Here is a 26,638-nt window from a genome sequence, read left to right on the forward strand (position 1 = left end):
GTAACTGTATTTAGAACACAACCTAGAGCTGATTACTGAATTTCCTGCCTGCACTTATTTTTAAAATCTTTTTTTTCTTAAAACTTGCATTTTATCTGTCTCTGGCCTAGCACTCAAGTGTGGGGTCATTTACTGCACTGTTCTAACTTGTTGATGCTTGTGAACCTCTGTTTCCTTAAAAAAAACAAAAAAATCTTGCTTTTTTCCCACTTTTCTGAGATTTAAAAAAGTTCAGTTACAGATTTGCTGTTCTGAACTGTTTGTAAGTTTCTTGGAGGCCATTGTTTGCTTGGGCTAAAAGGAAGTCTCTGTGTTCATCAGTGGCAGTGATAAACATTGAGCAGCCTGCCTGCCCCTGTGGGAGTGGTTACTGCCTTGAAACTGTAGTTTTATTGGCCATTTTGGGTCAATTCCTAACTCCTTGATCTCCCTCTCTTAAAACCCGATTGGCTCGTGGTTTTGGCATCTTTTCGGACTTGTTAGCTGTTGGTGAAGCACCCACCAAGAGGAGAAAATGCTGAGAGAAGAAAGGAGCCACTTCTGAGATTTTAAGTATTTTGCTTCAGATTATTTGTTAAGTTTTTCTGCATTGCTGCCTACTTTTGAGCATTCTCTGGCTTGTTAAACTTGATTTCTGTGTTGGTAACTGTATTTAGAACACAACCTAAAGCTGATTACTGAATTTCCTGTCTGCACTTATCTTTAAAATTGTTTTTTTTTTCTTAAAACTTGCATTTTATCTGTCTCTGGCCTAGCACTCAAGTGTGGGGTCATTTACTGCACTGTTCTAACTTGTTGATACTTGTGAACCTCTGCTTTTCTTAAAAAAAAACAAAAAAAACAAAAAAATCTTGCTTTTTTCCCACTTTTCTGAGATTTAAAAAAGATCAGTTACAGATTTGCTGTTCTGAACTGTTTGTAAGTTTCTTGGAGGCCATTGTTTGCTTGGGCTAAAGGGAAGTCTCTGTGTTCATCAGTGGCAGTGATGAACATTGAGCAGCCTGCCTGCCCCTGTGGGAGTGGTTACTGCCTTGAAACTGTAGTTTGTTGGCCATTTTTGGGTCAATTCCTAACTCCTTGATCTCCCTCTCTTAAAACCCTTTTTTGTGCGGTTTTGCAAGTTTTTACGCATAGTGCAACATCGGGCAGCGCCACCTAATTTGGTTTAAACTATTCCTGGCTCCACGAAGTCTGCTCTTCACTTTTTCCCTTAGAACTGCTCTGTCTCTCAAATTAAACACCATATTCTCATTCTAAGGCCCCTCACTGGTCCAAATAAGTAATTTTACAAGTTAGCACTAATAAACCATAAGCACTACTTACTCTTATACTCTCTACAATTACCTTGTCCCCTATTGGTCCATTTTAATTCAGTTCCCTATATTACTCTAGCATGTCCAAAGGTCAGTCAATGGTTTCCTCTCCAGTCCAGCTGGTGAATCTGGGAATTTTGAGGCAATGTTACAACTGTCTCATGTACACGGACAACCCTCTCCTCCTCCAAACAGGTTCAAATATATGTGAGAGATGCAACCATATAGCCAAACTAGAGGCTGAGCTCTCTCATCTCAAAACTGGTGTAACCAGTCAGGAGGAGAAGGTAACCTCACACAACACAATTCCAGTATCACACAGTCCCACCACAACAGCGAACCAAACACATAAAAACACAAAAACATACTCAGAGGCTCTAAATAAAAATCTACCTAAGCAACAGAGACCTCCAAAGCAGACATCCAAGCAAATGCTACCCCAAAACAAAACACGTACAACACATAGCACACAAAGTCAGTGTGCCAAGCAGTCACTGCCCTTAAGGCTGAATAACACACCTGATACTCTTGTAATAGGTGACTCTATTGTCAGACACACTGACGTCCCGCTCACCAGGCTGAATAAAGAGAAGGTCACAGTGAGCTGCCTGTCGGGTGCTAGGATCCGCCACATAATGCAAGTACTCAGGTCACTCCAAAGCAAATACAAATATGACTCAGTCATTGTACATGCTGGCGTGAATGACCTGAGACGTACCTCCCTCGACTACATGAAAAGCGACATAGAGGAGCTCTCTGATCATGTAGCCCAGGCCGGTATGACCCTGACCTTGAGCAGCATCTTACCCTCACCTAGAATGATGCCACAGTATAAAGACAAAATTATCGATTTTAACAATTGGCTAAAATTTTGGTGTCATTCAAAGGGGATCCAGTGTCTGTCAGCCTGGGATGACATGCTCGACAAGCCACGTTGCTTCACTAGGGATGGCTTGCACCTGTCACTCCTGGGCTTTCGGATATTGACAAAGGCTCTTGCCACCCCCATAGTGCCTTTTTTAGGCAAGGCTCAAAAGTCAAACCCACCTCCATAGACAGCACAATGAACAAGAAACTAAGGGTAATGCTGCTAAATGCCAGAAGTCTTAACCTCAAGATGCATGCACTCGAAGCTCTCCTCAGTATGGAGAACATCAATATCTGTGCAGTGACAGAAACCTGGTTCAAGGCTCCAGAGAGCACCCCAGCACTACCAGGTTATACCTCATATCATGCTTTTCGGCCCCAAAACCCAGACCGAACCACAAAAGGAGGGGAAGTTTCCATATTTATCAAGGGTATCCACACCTCCAGGTTAGTGGCATTGCACAAAGTATTGGAGACCATCCATGTGCAACTGACAGTGGGCAAGACTGCTTTTCAGTTTATAGCATCCTACAGACCACCCTCTCAAAGTCAGGAATCCCACTCGGCTTTCCTGAAAACACTGGAGAACATGAAGATCTCTCCGAACACCATTATATTGGGCGACTTCAACTATCCAAACATAGACTGGGAGCATTACTCAAGCCCCAGCACCTTAGCCCAAAGGTTCCTGGAATTTATAAACTCAAATGCTATGGAGCAACTAGTCACCACTCCCACAAGAGGGGAAAACATACTAGACCTGATCATTACCAACATGGGGACTCTATGCTCCATACCAGAAGTATATCCCTGGATATCCACATCCCGACCCCACCCCCAGCCCAGAAAACCACAGTGAAAAACTTCTCAAAAGCGAACTTCACACTTCTCAAAACTGAAGTGGAATCTTTCAAGGCCCCAGAGCCAGTGGAAACTACGGCCCAAACAGCAGAATCCTATATAAATGCATTCTACAGACATCTCCAGGAATGCATGGCTCATGCTATCCCAAACAAAATCAAGACCCAATCATCCAAAGGCAGGCGTCCAGTCTGGTGGACCCCAGCCATAAATAAACTGTACAACAGAAGGAGGAAGCTACTACATGATAGAGCAAAATCCCTAAAAGGGAAGGCATCTCTGATCAGTACTAGCAAAAAATTACGATCCCTCATAAAATCCTGCAAGGCCAGCTTCGAGAGAAAAATTGCACAGGACACTAAAGATAATCATAAGGCTTTTTTCAGTTATGTTAGGAACCTGGGATGCAACTCCCAGACTTGTTCTGAGTTGATTCTAAACGACAAAAATACACTGAACCCACAGACATCGCCAATATCCTGGCAGACAGGTTCAGTGCAAACTTCTCCCCCCCCCCCAAAAGAGCAAGTATCTATCCTGGCAGAGTGCAGCCTCCCAAACATCTGTGATGCTCAGGTGAAGGCCGTCCTCTCCAAAGCAAAAAACACTGCTTCCATGGGACCAGATGGCGTCCCGGGTTGCGTCCTACATGAACTCCAAGAAGAACTAATCTCTCGAGTAAAACTGCTGTACAATCTCAGCCTCACTACAGGATAGTTGCCTAAAGAATGGCGTACAGCAACAGTGATCCCACTCCACAAAGGTGGTGCCTCTGCTGAACCTGGAAACTATCGCCCCATAAGCCTGACTAGCCTAGTCTGCAAGGCTATGGAGAGGATCATCATGGAACTCATAAACAAAGACATTGGGGACCTACAGACACTAGATCCTACCCAATTTGGCTTCGTCAAGGGCAGATCCTGCCTTTTGAACCTGGTCGACTTCTTTGAAACAGTCACCAAGGCCATATATGAAGGGAAGGTAGTCCACACAGCCTATCTGAACCTCACAAAGGCATTTGACACAATACCCCACTTGGGCATCATAGATAAGCTATCCAGCCTAAATATAAACCCCTATGTCACAAGATGGGTCGCAAACTGGCTCTAAGACAGAACCCACAGAGTCAGAGTTGCTGGAGCCATGTCAGACTCGAAACCAGTCACAAGTGTCATCCCACAAGGTTCTGTCCTGGGACCTCTCTTGTTCGGTATTTACTTTTCTGAGGTACACGCCAACGTGGGAGGACTATGGCTCACCAAGTTCGCAGATGACTGCAAACTGGGCACCATAATCGACTCTCCAGCTGACACAAACATCCTTCAAAAAGGTCTCGCAGAGACGCATAACTGGTGCCAGAGCCATGGTCTAAAGCTAAATGCCAAAAAGTATATAGTCATACCCTTTGGCAAAAACAATGTGCCCACAAATTACTACATAGGCAGTAACCCATTAAGTACAGAGAAAGTAATTAGGGATCTGGGGACCCAAGTTGATAGCATTCTCTCCTTTGACAACCACATTGCCAAAGTGGTTAGAAAGACCTTCTACAAAGCCCACCTCATCATGAAATGATTCACATCTAGATCAAGAGAGGTAATCGTGCCCCTTTATTCATCCCTCATCATGCCCATCATAGAATACAATGCCCCCTTTGGGATGTACCTTACCCGACACCTGCAGCAATTAGAAAGACCCCAAAAGTACCTCACCAGGAGGATCAAGGGACTCAAACAGATGTCATATGCTGCTCGGTTAAAAAAACTCCAGCTCTACTCAGTTGCATACCGCCTACTTCGAGGCGATCTATGCCTGACATATAAAGCTATGTCCAACCCAGAATTAATTGACATGCTCCACCTCAGTAAATCTAAATCCCTTAGAGCCACGCGCTCGAGGGACTTGAACCTCAGCACAGAAATAAATAGAACATGCTGGAGGGACAGATTCATAACCCAGAGGCTCCCTTCGCTCTGGAATAGAATTCCAGTTCATGTTAGGCAGAGCACCTCACTGACTCTCTTCAAGAAGAATCTTGATGAGTGGATGGGGGATCATAGGTTTGTCCTGGGGATTACTTCCGTGTCACTATTAGACAGAGGCACAGTAAACTAAACTTTAAAAAGGGCACAGTATACTCAAATCAAGGGGTGGTGTAAGCCAAACACAATCGGGCTAGGCTTATAAATCCCCCAGGGCAGATAGCCTAGTATGAACCTATGAACCTACGAACAAATTGTTTTACCTAATATTTTTTGGCCAAAATGCTAAAATAAGACTATAGAATTTTAGCACAACTGCTTACTGTCCCAGTAGCCAGTAACAGCAGTGTTAAGAGATACTGTGCAATTATCCCAAAGAATATGTAAACCAAGCATTGTACAGAACATGCAGTCCTGGCAGGTAGTTGTCAGTATAACTGAAGAAATGAATTGGACTGAGTTGCAAACATACTTTTAATTCATTGTGGACAATGGACCACATGCTATTGCCTCATAACCACACTGAACTTTAGGGCATTTGTTGACATTGTTACACACGGTCAAAGAACTCAGCACACACTGATCATTTAACATTCACCAATCCATAATTCTGTCCTTTTGAGGGTATGTTGCCCTGAAAGGCACAATGTGCATAGTCATGAATAATATATAGAATAAGATTGGATAACCAATAGATGTCTGTGTAGAAACTATCATTATAATTTTTAGTAAACATGTTTCAGAAAGTTGACTCAGTGAACCTGTTATTTTGATGATATGCTCCAAGGAACTGAGGCAGTGTCAAATGAAAGGACAATTAAGCATATCTGCGGATAATAATCATTGAAATAAACTGATTTATGTGAACAAAATGCAGTATTATATTAATGTCATGCATATTGTGACTTGTATTGATGTTACAGTGAAAGCAATAGAGCACATTTGTTTACATAGGACAGCCAAAATATGAATTTGGGTAAAACTCACCACCTCTCCCCATTTCATATGAAAGGTGGCAGTGTATTATGAAACAAAAAAATGGCTGCCTTCATACAACTATCAAATGTATTTTTTCACTTCCTTGTAGTCTTTAAGCACATAAATGTAAATGAACAGGTGTATAAACTTAAGTGATCCTAGAAATCTGTTGGATGTGCTCAAACTGTAACACTAACTTTTTAATAAATAAATAACTAATATTGTTTTCTTTAGCAAATAAAATTTAAGAAAAGTTCTTCCTCACTTGTCAGCCTTCAAGTAGCTATGGAGGAATGCCACCAAGCAAACATGAGAGTATGGAAGCATGGGAGCAGTGCCATCTGTCTTCATGTTTCTTGTGGTCACATATCCTTTCATTATCAGACTCATCCACTTGTTTTTTGGCAGCTATGTTCACTATAACTTCAGTCAAAAATAAATGCATTAATTGAATGAATCCAGTTGCACAATATTAAATGAATGAATCCAATTGCACAATACCGTAATAAGATGACCATGAATAGACAGTTTAATCTAAATTCATGTTTTGTCTGTCCTATATAAACAACCATGCTTCAGCAGGAGAAGCAACTCTCAAGTACAATGCAATAAATAAATAAACAAATAAATATATAAATAAAACAGATAGATACATTTAACAAAGGAAGGAAAGAATTTCTTCCCAAAATATACACTTGATAATGACTCAAAAACACAGTGCAAGAAATTTTCTGTTAAAAGCTGTGTTACTTACGTTTCGGGAACATACATGAGTTATCTGTTGAAAAATATGCTTTCTTAATAATAATAATAATAATAATAATAATAATAATAATAATAATAATAATAATAATATAGTACAGAAGATTAAAGAAATAGAATTTTATTCAAATAAGATAATCACAAACAGACTTAAACACTTATAATTATCTTTGAGACAGATAATGAGATGGATTCCAAAAGCTAGTTGCAGATAGCGCAGCACACCGAAGAAAGACTTCAGCACACCAGTTATGGATGTGATTTCAGAAGGCACACTTTAAGCAGTCTGAGTACTTATTTATGCAGTGTAGGATAATTATGGATTCTGTGCACACCTGTCAGTTTCCAAAACAAATCATGTGCACCCAAGATAACTTAGATTCGACAAAGTGCAATGCCAAATCTGTTTCAAAAATCCTTGGTTAATTCCATACTCAGTTGCAAAGAAAAGAAGTTATTCATGTGGAATCCCACATAATCCAAAGAAATACTGACAAAAAAATGCTACCTGCAGTGATTAAACTACAACAGGCTGTGGTTCTGCAGGCTATGGAGGAGGATCTGGCTGTGCATTCTAAAAGGCAGGCAGCTAGACAAAGAGCCAAGCTTCAACTAAGCCAACTCTCAGATCAAGAAAGCATTGACAGGTACCACACAGACAGACAGCTTGTGCAGGCTGTGTGCAACGTGTGCCCCACACATGTCTGTGCAGACAGTGTGAAGCAACTCAATACCTATTAAAAGAAAAGTCTGTCTGAGCCTAGGTGTACTGGCATCTGAGACATTCTAATGACATATGGGATATTCTGTAGGAGTGTCACAGACAGCAGCCAGTTGTAAGCTCACATAATTCCTGGCAGCAATGTGCACCAAGGTAGATGAATACATACACTTTCCAACTACACCAATGGAGCTGTGAACTGTCATACATCACTTCTATAACACTACAAACTTCCCTCATGTTCTTGATGCAATAGATTGCACTCATATCCCTGTGAAGACCTCCCCTGTGGACCCAGAAGGAGAAAGATACATCAACAGAAAGAGGTGGCCATCTCTGAACTGCTAGGTGATGTGTGCAACAGATGGCAGCATAACAAATATCATGGTGACAAACCCCGGAAGTGTCCATGATGCTGCCATATGGAAGGCAAGTGGTCTGAGAGCTTCATTCTGGCAAGGTGAAATACCTGAGGCACTAAAACTGGGTAAGTACAGGAACACAGCTAGGATGCAAGCTAAACACATCCCTATCAACATTATTCATGATTACAATATGTGCATTTCCCCTATGCACAACAGGTGACTATGATTATCCGCTTGAACCATGGCTAATGACACCATACAGAGAACCTTCCAACCTTGCAGAGGAGGCCTACAATTGAGCACATGCCACAACATAAAATACCACAGAGTGTGAGTTTGGTGTACTGAATACCAGCTTCAGATGTGTGGACACATCCAGGGGTGCACTGCAATAGACACCTGAAAAGGCAGCACAGATGATTACTGTCTGCACCATGCTACACAATATGCTAACAACACATGGTAGTCTTCTGGCTGCAGGTGGGGGAGAACTACACCATGGACCCCAGATGTCTGATGATGACATTCAACAGCTACTAGAGGAGGAGCAGGTGAACACAAGGGGCAGAAGAAACAGGCATGGATCACAGAGGATACGACCACAAGACCAGGCCAAGGTGACACAGCAGCATCTGACACATACCTTTGAGTCATGACAAGCCACACATAAAGAAGTATACACATTAAGTACTGATGTTCAGATGTTGTCCCACCACAGCAGCACAGATTGGATCTAACAGCAGTTATGCAGTAGATGAACACACTGGGTATAAGACATAGCTACATAATAGGTTCACAGTTGTTTACTAGGCTAATGACCATAAGGGCCTTTTTAAGCCTAGTTATGCATCCCAATTTTCTGACAAGTTCTTGTACCCTTGCTAAGTGTAGGCAGGTGCTTGGGAGATGAAATATTTACAAACAGTGGCCTGGGATATGAACAATTTGCAGGCTGCTTGTGTCCATTAGAAACACTGGCATCAAAAAAGGGCTGAATGTCTTGTTCCCCATCCAATTGTCCAAGTTACTCCTGAATTAGGGTAGGGAAGAACTTTGCTTCACACGAATGGGGAGCTTGTTCCATAAAAGGGATAGTCTCTGTGATACAAACTTGTCTCACCAGAAAGTGCTATTTATATCACAGGCAAGGTTTGAATCTTTAAAATGGGTTATTCTGGTGCTGTTTGTTTTGCAGATATGCAGGATATTCATTAGGGTGGGGACTGACAATGCCTTGTATGCCAGGCTTAGCTATCCTCTCAACAACCTGTAGGAGACAGAATACAGGGACTGGCCTTGAGGAGGTCTGCATAGGACATGCTACATACACTGTGTATTTTTCTAGTGAGGAACCTCTGTTGACATTCCAGTTGTTGGATGTGCCTGGTTAAGTACATTCCAAAGGGGGCTTTGCACTCAGTAATAGGTCTCATGAATGACAAATACAGTAGAACAATAACTTCTCTACACCTAAATGCCATATCTTTGATTATAAGTTGTACAATATAGAACAGGGGAGTCAAACACATGACTGACGGGCCACATGTGGCCCCCCCACACTCCGACGTGGCCAGCGGCACACCAGCTGCTCCAGTCCCAGGGTCAGCCTGCCCTCCCAAACACAGCAGGGCCACCAGCCAAGCAAATAAAACCACAGCTCATCACTCTCTCATCCTGTCAACATTTCAAGCCATCAGTCTATGAACACACGCATTCAATCACTCCAATCTCTCTTCCACACAGACTTCTCAGCTTTCATACAAGCATTCACTCAGTCTCTCTCTCTCTCCAATCTCTCTCACACACTCACTTCAGCTTTCATACATGCATTCACTCACTCAGTCCAATTACTCACCCACACAGTCTCTTCAGCTTTCACTCATTCTCACTCACTCACTCACTCACTCACTCACTCACTCACTCACTCACTCACTCACTCACTCACTCACTCACCCACTCACTCACTCACTCACTCACTCACTCACTCACTCACTCACTCACTCACTCACTCACTCACTCCAATTTCTCACCCACACAGTTTTTCCAGCTTTCAACCATGCATTTACTCACTCACTCTGATCGCTCACCTGCAGTCTCTTCAGCTTTCATACATGCATTCACTCAGTCTCTCTCTCTGATCTTTCTCACACACTCACTTCTGCTTTCATACATGCATTCACTCACTCTCTCTCTCTCTCTGATCTCTCACACATAGTTCTGCTTTCATACATGCATTTACTCACTCACTCACTCTGATTGCTCACTCACACAGTCTCTTCATTACCGTCCCTATCCCAAACATACCTCTCACTTGTCCAGAATTTCCCAGAATGTACAGACGTTTGCCTCATATTTTGGTCTGTTCTTCATAAAATGTGTAGTTTTCTCACAAATCATTGAAAGTTACATTCAATCCTGTTTGGGGGGGGGGGGGGGGCAAAAGACCTATGAAGGCAGTTTGTTAGCTGGGATATTTTGCAGTCAACCTAAGGTTTATGGATATCAGCTGGGTACAACAAGCTTGTGATTCCAAATGTTATCCAAGCATTCCACTTATACTGAGCTGATGATGGCATAATAAGGCAGAAACATGCATGTCCACAGCTAGTGGGGTTTGGCTTTGTTGACCTGAATTTGTCCATAAATAGACTTAAAAGAAAAAATCATGGACATTCAGAATTGCCATTTAGCTGAAACACCCGATGTGCTTAAAGGGTAATTTGCATATATCCCATGCCACCTGAAATACAAGAGGTTTAAGGAATCACATTGTGGAAAATCTAGCTTTGCTAGATTTTTCTTTTTGTTTTTTAACCAATTGTTTTTTTCTGTGTGACCTTTTTACTCATTGTTTTAGACTTTAAAAACCTTGAAAATTATTTTTCTATTTTCTCTAACCCTTTCTCTGTTAGTGCTAATAAGGTACCTGAACAGTTTCAGTTAGAACTAATTGAGCTGCAGTGTAATTCTGAGTTGAAGGATAAGTTTTTAAGTGTTGATATTGACACATTTTATCAGTATGTTGGGCAATATATCCCCAAATTAAATGTTTGGCTTCAAATATCATGGCAATGTTTGGCAGTAGCTATGCCTGTGAACACATCTTTTCTGTGATGAACTTGAACAAGTCTCAACTCAGGTCTCATCTTACTGATGAACATCTCAACTCAACACTGAAGGTAGCCACTGCTCAATCCTTAGTGCCAAACATTGAAACACGTATACAGGCCAAGAGGTGTCAAGTTTCTGGCATCAGTAGTACCAGGAATTAAGGCAAACAGTTTGATTTTCTTGGGTAAATTGACCTTTATTTATTATTATTAACACCATTATTATTATTATTATTATTATTATTATAATAATAATTATTATTATTATTATTATTATTAGTAGTAGTAGTAGTATTACATTTCTCCTCTAATAAATGGTCTCCATCTGATAATTACCTGGCCCGCATAATATATACTCTGATAAAATGTGGCCCACTGGGGCAAATGAGTTTGACAACCCTGATATAAAATGATTTTATCACTACTGTAGACACATGATGTTCAAAGGGTAGATTTATGTCTATGTGTGGCCCCAAGTTAACGACTACTGAGTCAACTTAATGGGTGTGTTGTCAATATGATAGTTGCCAGGGATGGATGACTTCCCAAATGATACAATTAGGCATTTCTTGGCATTTAATTTTAGTTCATGGCTCTAATACCAGTTGTCAGTATTAACCCTTGCCAGAGAACATTTGTGACAATGGAGGATTTGATGACTTCTCCTAATTTACAATCATCTGCAAATTTAGTCAGCCAGAGGGTACTGACATTGGCTTTGGTTTTGTAGAAGTAAAAACCAAAAAGGAGGAGACCCAGGACTGATCCCTGAAGGATTCTGCTTGTGACCGGCCTCTTTTTAGAGATGGACTCCCCAGTTCTAACTTACTGGATCCCGTCTGTGAATCAGCTGGTTATCCACTGGGTGACATAAGGGTTTATACCTAACCTGTTTGTCAACAATGCCTGAGTGGTATTGTGTGACATGCCTTGGCCAGATCAAGACAGACAGTGTGAACCATTTTGCCCTCATCCATTGCTTTAGTGACCTTCTCAAAGAAGCCCACCATGTTGTGTAGGCATGACCTGCCCTTTGACGGAACCAAATTGGGTTGTGTCTAGTGTTTTGAGGTTTCCTATGTCATTACTAATAATTTCCCTGATATTTTTTTTTCATGGCTTTTCATATGAGACTAGTGAGAATTATGGGTCTATAGTCTCTAGGTTCTGTAGATGGCCCACCTTTGTGCAAAGGGATTACTGTTGCAGTTTTCCATTTGTAAGGCATGAATCCTGTTTGGAGGCTACAGTTAAATAGCAATTCAAGAGGACCTGATAGGTCATGTTTCATGCTATTTACAAAAGATCCTGGATATTGTCTGGGCCCATTGACGCAGTGGTCTTGGCCTTAGAGAATGCACTAAAGACCTGTTTACTAGTGGATAGCAGGGGGAGTTATATCTGATGGTATTATCTGAGGGAAAGTTGAAGGGGAGAGAGGGGTAAAGTTGAAGATGAATTTGTTAGCCAAAAGGTGTACTGTATCTTCTGGCTCAGTTTAGGTGGCTCCATTAACAATGAGCTCTGCACACAATTGTGTATTGCCTTTGAGGTTGCAGACATAGCTAAACAATGCTCTGTGGTTGTCCTTTGCCTGGGAAACCAAATTTACCTCAAATTTGGCTTTAGTAGACTTTATTTGTCCTCTGAGTTGTTTGTTTAGCTTGATGGGAGTACTTTTACCCCGTTGGATGCTACACCTCCTAATATTTGCCAAAATTCTCTTCCTTTTCTAATACAGCCTATTGGTGTTGTGATTCCACAAGTGTAGCTTGTTTTTTGAGTTAGTTCTGTACTTCTTCCTGGTGGGTATGGCTGCCTCTGTGCAGCTATTACATATGCAAATATATCACAACATGGACCATTACCTCAGATCACAAGTAACATAGGCATGAATATAGAATTATAGTGGCATGTCTGTGTATGGCAGACAACAATGTACATTCCTCTGTGAATCTCATTTCTATCTCTCCACTATCAAATTATGCAAACAGGATACTCCTGTGATGTATGGTGCACCTGTTGGCCAGATGCCCCATGTAAAAAAACAGTGACACTAATTTCATACAACACAGTTATGCTACACAGTGCTGCAGCCTATGAACATGGTGGGAAACCAGGTCTGTCCATAGGAGCACCTGCACAGTTCAAGTCCCAAGATGTACCTGTAGTTTAAAATGTCAGGGTAATATCAATATGACAGTATACTCCACTGACATGATAGGAGACAGAGACAATTACAGGTAATGGTCACAGCAACAGTATATGGAGACACTCATCTGTTGTGTCCTGCTTTTGTACAGAAGTGGACAGACCTGTACAAATTAATGTAGACAACATTACAAATTTTGGTCGCACTGTTATATATGCACTGAAGTTGTATGGCAACCTGTCATTACACTTACATTGGACGTCATCAATCTGTGTGGACCCATCTTCATGATTCAGTTCTCAGAATCCAAATATAAATTCTGCTGCAGCAAAAATAGCAATACATGAATATACAGGCAGCAGCATTTTGTACTGAGGTATTCTGTAAGCATCAATGTTATACAAATTAACACATAAATTTGTGGCCTGGAACAATTGCTTGTACCCCACCCCCAGGAATGCAGCACTCCCCATTTGCTGTATGCAGTGATATCAGAAACTATGTGATCGCATCTAGGGGTGTCGATGGTGGGCCTCCACCTGTGGCATCCCTTGACCTCTCATACTGTCATACTCTGTTGGCTGCATGAAGGATCATGTCAGAGCATCATCAGGGACAGGTATCCTGGGATCTCTTGTGACCTCCCTCAGCATTAATCATGTTTGTGAGGTCAGTGCACACTTTATTCCTCCATATTGTATTTCCTGCCCTTCCAAGGAGTCTCTTTCCATATTGTCACAGAACATCTCTTATATTTTCATTTTTTTCTTGTGGTGAAAAATTGTTGCCTCTAGGTCTGTTTGCCATCTGGAAGACAGTTACATGCACATGGTTAGATTTACGTGGGGACACACATTTGGAGATGACTATGTTGACAGCTTATGACAATTTACCCTCTCTGCATTCATGTGCAATCCCAAAATCTAGGAAATAGCCCTTGTCCCATATAGTACTATGACATATAAAACAACATGTGATATAAAGACAAATGTCTGACTTGAAACAACAACATAACTTGTCATATCTGTAGAAGCTGTCTGCATGATTTGAACCCATTACAGGGGCAACACAGTAGTAGAGGTTCAACCAAACAGCATCATGCAACATGATTCACACACTCTACATGCAGTTTACATTGACATACTACTCATAACATACGTATAAAATAAAAAGGTTTCATGGCTGTTGCACACATCCTATATCATCAATAGCTGTAATGCAGGTAGAGTCTAAACAGAAAAGCTGTGTAAAAAAAGCAGCATTATTAACCTGAAGTGTTATACATAATTAGCTTATATCAAGACAATTAATACTGAACAGTGAATTCTGTTCCCATTAGCGGAGAGTATCTGTACATTATTAATTGAAAAATTTATGGAAAATGTCAGAAAGCCTCCATATCTGTAAGCATACCACACACAATACATGGTAAACAGGCATAATCATAGAACAAGTCATACTGAGGCCATATTTCTAGTACGTTTCAATAAGCATCATTGAATAAATATTCATATGATTACTACAAATATATACTACATAGCAACATATGGATAATGTCAGAATCTGTAGGTTTGCATACATATATGACAAATTGTACTGAGTCACCAGCACTATATATGGAAAATTAGTTAGTGCTTCCATATGTACTTTTCATTGGTGCTGTTTACATTTTTCTGCACAACTGCATATGGGGAAGCAGTGTTTGTTAGTGATGCAAATGTACACACCTGTATGGATATAGGTCAACCAAACATCCCGTTCAGTAAGACACACACAATTTTTATAATTCACACAATGTTCCCTAAATGCATCAAACTAAGTATATACATTTATATTTCTAAGAAGTAATGATAACATAAGTCTTTAAGGAAAGAAACTTATCCCACCACAGCAATGCTAGCAGATGCAAAATTACCATTGCAGTTACATCTGAGTCAGGTATACCTGAAAGTAAGACCAACTCTTTGCATGCAGTCCTATTTGTGCCATACATAATTAATGAGACTCAATAAAATTCAAGGTTTTTGAACATTTGTACTTGTCTACATAAGTTCTCAACATTTGGCACAGTAACCAATAGCTCATCATAAAGGGAAGGTGCTCCATGCAAATACTCAATAGGTATTGCTAAACAGGACCATATATAGCACATGTCCATTATCTAAAACAAAAAGCCGCTAAAGCTTAGACTCTGGTTACATGCTTTTAATACTTTGAAATGTTTAAAAACTTTTTTAACAAAGCTTTTCGTCCACCCTAATGGTTGAACTTCCTCAGAAATGAAAGACAAACATTAACAACCTGTTTCCGAAAAATATATATAGAGTATCATAATTGGTAAGCCCACCAAAACTCAAATTACAATGCTCAGTACTTAAAGTGAAAGGCTTCTTAGCTTAATGTATGCCTTTCAAACAAATCGTAGATGCTATTACGAGGTTGACATGCTAAATATACATTAACTTACACAATTTATCCTGACTTTGATTATAAAACTATAATCATAAAAAACCTATGTCATTATAACATTTTTTACATAACAATTAAAACATCCTAGATCATAATTATCATAAAATCATCACAATAATGATGATAAGCGCCTGCAGCACTAACGAGCTTAAAAACGTTACCGATGTTATAGCAAATCAATAAAATGCTAACAGGATCAGAAAAACCAAATGCTTGAAATACAACTATATTAAATATTATTTGTATTGTAATTTTTCTCATGTTTTCTGAAATCATCAAATGAATACTTATTGAAATGTTTTAATTAAAATTTTAAAAATATTCTAAAACTGATTATGAACTATCACCAAAAAGAACCTTGACCATAAAGTCCTGCCTAATATATATCTAAACTAACTCTTTCCAAATATGATGTTCTATGGTTCTCATTAATACACCAAACAGTGAACACAAATATATATAAGTTCTAAAACTCATTACCCAAGCTATCTCTCTAAACTCTTAAGTCTCAAGATACACATTAAGGGACATTTTTCATTAAGCCCTGGATATGTATAGGCATTAAGTTTTATTTGCCATAAAAGTTCGCTCTTTTCTAAGAGCAAACTAAAAGGGCCTCCTCTCATATCTTGTCTGATCTGATGAATTACTCTGAAATTAAATTTATGTTCGGGATACTGCATAATATGTCTTGCTAAAGCATTTTCATCCTTTTATAAATTGATGCTCCTAAGATGTTCATATACCCTATCCCTTAATCTGCGCTCTGTTTTTCCTATATACAAACATGGGCACCCTCGACAGGTTGCTAAATATACAACTCCTTTTGAGTGGCAATTAAATTTTTGAGGCAAGACGGGCAAGGAATTATTGCCAGTTTAGAAACTCTACAGGTGGAACAGAGAGACATCACACCGGGTCAACGCTCACAGCAAACAAGTACTTTACAGCATGTTAATAGAGATTCAATCTCTAACCAACATGTTCAACAATTGCAAATGTTGAACACAGCTAATATAACAAATGAACTAGTAGGCTGTGTGATGAGTAATAATAATAGTTAACATTGCAAATTTAACATCAATGCTATTGCGACAACAACCAGCTACAAATATTGTTAGACCGCTACCTAATTTGAAAGACTGGTTGGCAGCACCGATAGGTTTATTTGTAGTCAATACTTCAAATGATATTGTGTTGAATGATAACATAACAGAAAAGCCAATTTCTGAACTGCTTAATATGTTGGATCATAATATGCTTAAATATAAAAAAACTTTGTTTGGAAATTGAATATTTCCAAGAGTGCTTGAAACTGGAGATAGTACCAAAAGGGCTCAGATGCTGGAGATATCCGACATGTCCAATACCAGGTTCAGTTTTCCATCAATATTTAATGAAATTATTCAACCAACAAGGGTTGGGGTTGTTACAAACTATGGTTAAACATTATGTTTTGGCAACAAAAGACTTGGAACCTGTTATAGAAACTATTGATATACAAATTAAACAACATACAGATTTCATAAGATATAAATATGAATACCAGCGCTGTTTTCAGAGTATAGAACAGCATCTGGACAAAATAAGATCAACTAAAATCAAGAAGCTTCAAAGAGATCAATCGCAGTATAAAGCAGGTACAGCTTATCCTTTACCTCCGGTCTCACAGGCATGGGTCAACCAACAGTTGCCAAAGTTTAGATCGAATGGTGATCTACTTACGCAGCAGAACACCTCTTCAATTTCTGAAGAGGAGTTACAGCAAGGAGATGTGCACAACAATTTGGATACAGGAAATATACATAGTGAAAATATTAGAAGGAGTGAAAGAATTAGGGAACGTAATACCAACAATAACAACGAGGCAAGTAACAACCAACGAGCTTCCACTTCTAATTCCAATCAGGGTTTTCTATGGCGCAACCAGAAAAAAACAATGGAACAGGAGGAAAAACTACAACCGCAGGAGATAATATTAATGAATCAACAACATAATTCATTGGCAATAGTGGACAACATACAAAATGATTTTAAAGTTTACAATTGTCATGTTACAGAAAAGCTGGCTGATGTCCTTTCGAAAGGTTTGACATCCGTACCTACCAACAGAATGAATATAGCACAAACAATTTGTGATGTTAAACTTTTTGTTAGGAAATTGAATTTGAAGCAACTTTTAGGTGGACAATTGTCAAGCGACAATTGTTTTAGAGTGGCCAGCTGTTATAATCCACCCTTACACAATATACTGTATACATTTGAAAAAATGTGTGAAATAGATTTGAGAAAACTGAGCCAACAGAATAGGGAATATACGTATAACACGAGTAAAGATGAGAAGGATAATATAGACTTGTTACTGTCAGCCAATGTTAGGGTTATGAACCAAGATAAGGGTGGAGGACTTGTGATTATGGATACACCAGACTATGTTAACAAAATCAAAGAACTACTATCATCAGATATTTATCAGGGGTCTTCACTTAATGAATACAATAGATCTAATCAGTTCATAAAAAAGTTTTTTAAATGAGCTATTTATCGAGGCAAGAATAGACTTGCACACGTTCAATTATCTGATGATAGAGTCTACAAGAGTACCCACTATGTTTGGTGTACCGAAAATTCACAAGAATATAAATGACCCACCCTTTAGGCCAATAGTGGATGGTAGGAGATCCCCTAGTTATGCTTGTGCTAAATTTGTGGATGGAATTTTGAAGAAATATGTGGTAATGGAGGAGTGGATAGTGAAGGACTCATGGGCATTTTTGGAAAAAATTAACAACTTAGAATTTCAACAACAAAATAACTTTCTAATGGTTGATGTGAAGGAACTATATACTAGTATACCACATCAACAAATTATTGATTGGGTTATAGCAAGAATGCAACAAAAAATGCCCCAGTTGAGGAGACCTCTTTAGTGCGAGAGCTATTGGATGTGATCTTGTCTTATAACTTCATCCTCTTTGATAATCAGTTCTATAAACAAAAGAAAGGAGTAGCAATGGGATCCCCTTGTGGGTCCAGTTTTGCTAACCTGGTGATGATTTTGGGAGAATAATTTAGTATTTGAGAATAATTTTCTTAAAAGGATGATCAAATTTTATGTTAGATTTATAGATGACATCTTTATGATCATCCAGGGACATGAGGATGTAGCAACAGAAATTTTGAACATCTTAAATCAAAGCACAGAATTTTTACAATTCACTCACACGTATAATTCAGACTCCATTTCATATTTGGATGTAACATTGAGTAAGAATATGCAGCAAGAAGTGTATGAAGCAAATATATTTAGGAAACCAACATATTCCAATAAATTCTTACATTTCTCGAGCTCACACCTGGTACATCAAAAAAAGTCAGTTGTCAAGGGGCAGCTGGTTAGGGCTGCACGAATGATCACCACAGATGAGAATTTCGAACAAGAATGCTCGGTTTTGAAACAAATGTTTTTGAATAGAGCATATCCTATCTCTCTTTTGGAATCTTTAATTGAAGAGGTAAGAACTAAAAGAACAAATGAGTATTTTAAACCTATATTGAAGCAGCAAAGCATTCTGTGTAATAACCAATGTGCTCTGTTATGGGGCAACTCAAGGCAAAGTTTCATCAAACAATCAAATAATGTTGAATTTAGTTCAGCATGTATACTGAGATTCTCATTGGATTTTGGCATTATAAAAGAAATTATAATTAAAAATTGGGCAATTTTAAATGATGATAACATGTTGACATCTAAGCTTGGTAGTGTAGCTAAAATAATATGGAAAAAAGGTTTCAATTTCAAAGATCTTTTTCAAAGGCAATCACAATCTAAGCCACCAGTCTCCAACTTAGGTATGATGCAATGTGGCAATTGTCCATATTGTCATTATATGGCACCAGGTTTGAAATCAGATGTCAATGGAACCAAAATCTTTATAAAAAGAAAATTTAATTGCAACTCAAAAGGAGTTGTATATTTAGCAACCTGCCGAGGGTGCCCATGTTTTATATAGGAAAAACAGAGCACAGATTAAGGGATAGGGTATATGAACATCTTAGGAGCATTAATTTACAAAAGGATGAAAATGCTTTAGCAAGACATATTATGCAGTATCCTGAACATAAATTTAATTTCAGAGTAATTCATCAGATCAGACAAGATATGAGAGGAGGCCCTTTTAGTTTGCTCTTAAAAAAGAGCAAACTTTTATGGCAAATAAAACTTAATGCCTATACATATCCATGGCTTAATGAAAAATGTTCCTTAATGTGTATCTTGAGACTTAAGAGTTTAGAGAGATAGCTTGGGTAATGAGTTTTAGAACTTATATATATTTGTGTTCACTGTTTGGTGTATTAATGAGAACTATAGAACATCATATTTGGAAAGAGTGAGTTTAGATATATATTAGGCAGGACTTTATGGTCAAGGTTCTTTTTGGTGATAGTTCATAATCAGTTTTAGAATATTGTTAAAATTTTAATTAAACAATTTCAATAAGTATTCCTTTGATGATTTCAGATAACATGAGAAAAATTACAATACAAATAATATTTAATATAGTTGTATTTCAAGCATTTGGTTTTTCTGATCCTGTTAGCATTTTATTGATTTGCTATAACATCGTTAATGTTTTTAAGCGTGTTAGTGCTGCATGCGCTTATCATCATTATTGTGATGATTTTTATGATAATTATGATCTAGGATGTTTTAATTGTTATGTAAAAATGTTATAATGACATAGGTTTTTTATGATTATAGTTTTATAATCAAAGTCAGGATAAATTGTGTAAGTTAATGTATATTTAGCATGTCAACCTTGTAATAGCATCTATGATTTGTTTGAAAGGCATACATTAAGCTAAGAAGCCTTTCACTTTAAGTACTGAGCATTGTAATTTGAGTTTTGGCGGGCTTACCAATTATGATACTCTATATATGTATATATATATATATATATATATATATATATATATATATATATATATATATTTCGGAAACAGGTTGTTAATGTTTGCCTTTCATTTCTGAGGAAGTTCAACCATTAGGTTGGACGAAAAGCTTTGTTAAAAAAGTTTTTAAACGTTTCAAAGTATTAAAAGCATGTAACCAGAATCTAAGCTTTAGCGGCTTTTTGTTTTTGTTGTGGTCTTCTAACTAGTAGCAGTTTACATGTCCATTATCTTCCAGTGATCTGATACCGTCCCATAAGTGCCACTTTTAAATTGTGATTTTGATACATTTACATATCAGACCATTGCTGCCAGTAAACTCAGTGGGACCTCAGCGAACAATTTATTGAATTCTGATCTATTGACCCTATCAACGTTAGTATCAAGATGTCTACTTCCTGGAGATATCAACATGTCTTGGCACCCAACTGAAGTGAGGAGGAGACCACCCAGATGCTGAATGTAAATGCTGAAGTGGAGTATCATATGACAGCCACACCATGGAATTTTGTGATAATTGACATCTGGAATCAGATTACAAGGGTGTACCAACATCATGCAGGAATCTACAGGACTAACTTGCAGGTTCACTACTGCTACAATGACCTGCACCTGAGGGACACTGAGGATGTTCATTGGAGGGTCACCAAGGTGTGGAGACAGCCAATGGATTCCTACAGTATCACAATCATTCATAAGGACATCAGAGATATAGCTGTGACCCATATGTCAGTTATACGACTTTTAAACCCTTTATGTAGCTATTCTGACAATTATATCATCTAAATATCAAGAAGGTAAGGTGACTACTTTCCCTGTAATTATGGGTTTGACTCTTATAGAGTTTATTTGTTTAATATTGGTTTTCATGTATATACTATTAAACACTGTAGATTTTTCTATTCTCCAACATATAAGTACATCATTTCACACATCGAGTGTGGTTGTATATCACCGATGCCTGTAACTCCTAGGTCACTGATGACTATGCATTTCTCTGTTATGTGCAATTAATCTAGAGTATCGCACAGTCTACTTGTGTATGTGTGAATAGTACCTCAGACAGACATCTCTTAGTCCATTCTGCTGTACAGAATGTACAGTATTATTAAAATCCTGTTTGTTTAACACAAGACCAGTGAAGGTTTAAGTGTGTACCCATATTTTCTATGATGTAAAATTTGTTATGTGGATCTTCATGGCCTATACCATTTAGGTGCCAGATGTTTCTGTATTCCTCTATTATATGCAAGAATATGAATGTACACACACAATAGAAGTTTGTTAGGAAGCAAGGTATCATGCTGCAGGAAGGCACTATGTATATATCATGGCTACCTGTGGGTTCAAATCTCTGAAGGGGATAGATCTTTTTTAAATGTTGATCACTATGTTTGAGTAAAAGTTTTGAAAATTCTTGTATAGATACCTGGCTGTTGATATAAACTGAAAATTTTCACATGCCTATATTCCTATAAATATCTCCATTATGCATATTGTTCTGCTATCAGTAGTTTTTTCACTACACTTATATGTGTAATGATTTGAACATAGCGGAATATTTCTACAAAATGAATGTGGAATATGATAACATTGGCAAATGTAATTTAATGTATGTGTGTCATTGGTTATTTACTGCCAAGTTACCACCCTTCTCTTGTTTACATTTGGAGGACATGAGATGGCCAAATATACATTTTGACTGTAGAATGGGGACATCTCTTGATAGCAGAGATATTTTTGATGTATAAGTTGCAATTGGACAGCAAATTATATGTATATATTTTCTGTCTTCCCACTTAAACTACTTTTGGGTGTATGTGATGAATAGAAATTTGTAGTTCTCTTCAAAGAGCAGCTATGTATTAAATGACAGTGTTCCACTTTCTGAGATATAAAATTTTGCAGTTGTGTTTTTGTGTTGTGGCCACTGTGCTGACATGCATTCATGCTCCCGATTTTTTTGTAAATGCACAGCATGTTGTACTTTATTTTAAACATAAAGCTGTGATCTGTATAACTACACCATCCCTACCCATTTATACCTCTGATTTGTTTAACTGCATTTCCTCCATGCAATTTTAAGCACGGCAGATTGGCTAGACAGATAGGTGTCAGGGTTAGAGTTGCTGGCTTGAATCTTCAGTCCTCCAGTCTGTGTTTATTTTTCTTTCAATATGTAAAGGCCTGTATGTGAAACATGCAAAACCTGCGTGTGCAGGTTCTGTAATGTTATGCAACTTAAAAGTTAGAGAACATGAGCTGATCAATATAATTCACTGTTACTTTATATCCATAGTGTAATCCATACATGCTTTTTACTGTTCGCAGATGATGTGAAATGAGCTAGAAATCATGCCTTTTGCTTCAAGTGGATGCATAGGCTGCAGGAGTAGTGCAGGGAGAGAGGTATGTTTATAACTTTTTAACATTTATTACCTAGAACAGATCTGATCATTGCTAGATGATTGTTTTTTTTTTCTTTTTTTTTGTATTACCATGCATGCTACTTCTAATACAGGCACACCCATCATGTGTCTGTGAAGTAAGTGCAATAGTCATACAATCCCTGTGATTATCAGTAAGAATTTCATAAAAATATGTTTACATATGAAGTAGCAGCAAGCCATTATTTCCTGTATGTAATGTTTTGAATTGTTTGTCACAACCTAGATGACAGTTATGTGTAACTGTCACAGTGTTTTTGATTGTGATGTTTCACATACAAGTTCATAGTGGTTTGCTTTCTATTTATGCTGTAATCATTTGTATGTCTAGATATGGTGCTTGTTAACTGGTTTGTTGTACATAGCCTATGTATTGTATGAATGGGTGTCTGCTGTGTCACTGTTGATGGTGAACTGTGACTGGCATGCACTTTAGTTCAACATGGGTATTGTTTCTGCCTAAGGCAATGATACATTAGTAGGCAGTGCTGTTTGTAGGACATAACAAATGTTATCATATGTCACAGGCTGTCACTGTGTTTATGACTGTCCATTATTTCTAGGGTGCTGTGTTGCATTCCAAAGATTTGATGTTGGCTCAGCCAGAGACCATGCTGCCTTGCTCATCTGCTTTGCATATAGCTTTTATTTCTCCCACTGAATTGTCATCTCATTATATCTTCGTTATACTAATATGTTAATTGGTGGTTGTTTGCATGACTCATTACATACACAGCCCTGGGTTACAGTTGACATTTACACACCAAAATAAATGTGCAAGGCATGCAAGCAAGACAGGAACATGGAAATAGTGATACTCTCTCAGACAGCCTGCTGGTCAATGTAGTGAGACATACATCAAGTATTGAGCACTGCAGGTTGCAGTACTTGTGTTATGTTGTCATTTTCATAGTGTTGTTTTGCAAGATAGATGAGTCAGTGTTACATGACACAATTTCATGGCATGTTTCTCTTCAGATGCCATTATATGTAAATGTGCTGACTGTGCACATGCTTGTCATGCATAATGATGGCTGATAAACAAGTGTTCAGGTAATGTCAGGATTTCCACTAGTAAGCTGTGTTATGCATGCCATGCCATGGCCTGGAGTAACCTGCTCACATTATGTGATGGATACAGTGGCCTTGACATGAACCTGTATTGAAATTATCAATAAGTATAGAATGTAAATGTTTTTGCCACAAACTCTGTATGATTTGAAAATTTTCTCAAAAATGTTTTTGCCCTTTGTCCATGTCCTTTAACTAGACATCCAGTGGGATTTAATAAAGCTTACTTTGTGGTTTTCCACTGTGTGCACATCATGATGCAATGCAAACACTGGCACAGAAACTGTTAAATTCAGTAAGTGCTGTGTAGCAGTGTGCACCCACAGTCAAAAAAGTTAAACCATGTGGCATGCTAATTACTGCATAAGCAGGTGAATTGCAAGCTAATCAACCAAGGCTACATGTTGGAGCTATTCAACAAGCTATAAAGCAACTGTGTAGACTTTGTGCTCTTGTTCCCCATGAATTCCAATTTTTTTGGAATACTGTCAGGGAAAGGAGTCTACATGGACAGAATAAAAATAAAATGTCTGAGTTTTGTGCAGAAGTGACCTTAACATGTGACAGGAGGCTGGATGCAACAAAAGGAGAGTAACAATAGCAACACAAAACTGTTTTAGTACAATAACACAAATGCAGCTTTGCACCCCCACCCCCAAATAAACAGTACACTTGTAAGTAATGCAGACAGATAAAAGTGGAAAAGTGTGTGCTAATCAAAATAATTATAAACACCATTAAACAGACTATACATAGTTACACATCAGCGTTTGCAATATATAGCTGACAGAATGCAGGCATATCATCTAGAATTCAGTACTCTTTTGTGTTCAACACATAAACAATTCAGCTCCCCTTCAGTTTCCCTAGCTACATGGTTGCCTTCTGGTGTGAATTTAGGGCTGTCAGCATGGTGAAGATGCAAATGAGGTCTGATCTCATTAGAATTGCTGAATACTAAATCCTTGGCTCTGTGTATCACATGTAAACATCACGCAGGCATTCCATCAGTGTATAGATGGAAAGTGTGAAGGCTTACATTAGGTTGTTGTGTCAGAATAGACTTACAAAGTGTTACATGTATGTCTGTCAAGGTGGAAAATGCAAGTAAGCAGTGCACAATTCACAGGTTCTGTTTCATTAACATCCAACCTTCTCTTAATTTGTGGGCAAATTGTGTTTTCTCTGTCAGTTTTTTATTACCATTTTATTATTTTTTGGCCATAATTTGCATGAAGCAGCTGGCAACAGATGAATGAATGGGATGCTTGGCTATGCCTATATTATTTGCACAGTTGCATAATGGGCAAAAGGGAAGCCTTAAGAATGACTAGTATAGAAGGGAATGTAATGTAACTCTTCCAGTGGCAGCATTGCTAAAGTCTTACAGTTACTACTGAGCCTCTGGACTATACTTGTTACTTAACTGACTCTGTAGCAGCAGGTGCTTATGCACTGATATGTTTCTTCTCCTGGGCATGTGGTATTGGGTTTGAATACAGTTTTATCTAATAGTCTTAACTACATTTGTTCTACCACTGGTGCACATTTACACAATAATGTTTTAAAGAAAAGAAATGGAGAGGATTGGACAGTGGTAAAATGGACAGCAAACAGGGGAAGAACAAATGGAAAGCAATAAAGGAATGTGCAGGAGGGAGGTAGGAAAAAACCATAGCTATCCATTTCTTCAACAGTAAAAACTGAAAATATATGTAGAATATTAGCTGAATTTTGGCTGTCACCTCCAGAGAGAGAGGGGTGACTACAACACAATCATGTTGTGTAGCCAATTGTACAGAATCAAGTGTGTCAAGAAGACACGTGTTGAAATGGACAGCTATGTATGGGACATTTTTTTTTGGGGGGAGAGGAATGTTGAAAAAGGGACATAGGTATGTTTGGGTCTGGTAAGTTGGGTAGGTGAGGAGGCAATTGCAGATAGACAAGACAAACAAGACAAGACACAAGGATGGTGATGTGCGCAAGAGGTCAGTGGATACCATGGATGGGGTGAGGATGGGGACATCCAGGACCGATGAATGACAAGCTGTTTGACAGTGAGAATTGAGTCCTCACCCACAGGACTGCCATCACTGTCATTTCACTCTGCCACTGGCTGAAGCCCTCAATGTCTCCTTCTCCTGCTCCTGGTCCTACATAAAAGAGGAAGAGCAGCTCCTCCATTCAGCATAGGCATGTATCAGCAGTGTGGTGCACAACATATACACCATACTTGGCAGTTCAGCATGGGTGATAAACTCACTACCCCTAGCACTGCTCCTGGAGGGAACCACTAGCCTGTCCTCTGAGGTGGAACTACCTAAGTGGACAGGTAGTACAGGGGCAGCAGAGGTGGTGCTGCCAGGTTGGCTGTCAAATATGCTGGGGCCAGCAGTGGAGTAGGGGTAGGTGGATCCTGCCCCAATGTACTGTGGAGCATTTCATGATGTGCTACACATGGATGACATGGACACATTTTGATAACACATAAAATAAAATAAAATAAAAACAACAAAAAAAGAGAGATAAGGGTTTGGGGTGAGAGAAAAAAGAGATAGGATTAGTACCTTCATATGTAACATAC

Source organism: Protopterus annectens, chromosome 4.part1 (assembly GCF_019279795.1).
Source record: "Protopterus annectens isolate FY-2018-M chromosome 4.part1, PAN1.0, whole genome shotgun sequence".
NCBI lineage: Eukaryota > Metazoa > Chordata > Ceratodontiformes > Protopteridae > Protopterus > Protopterus annectens.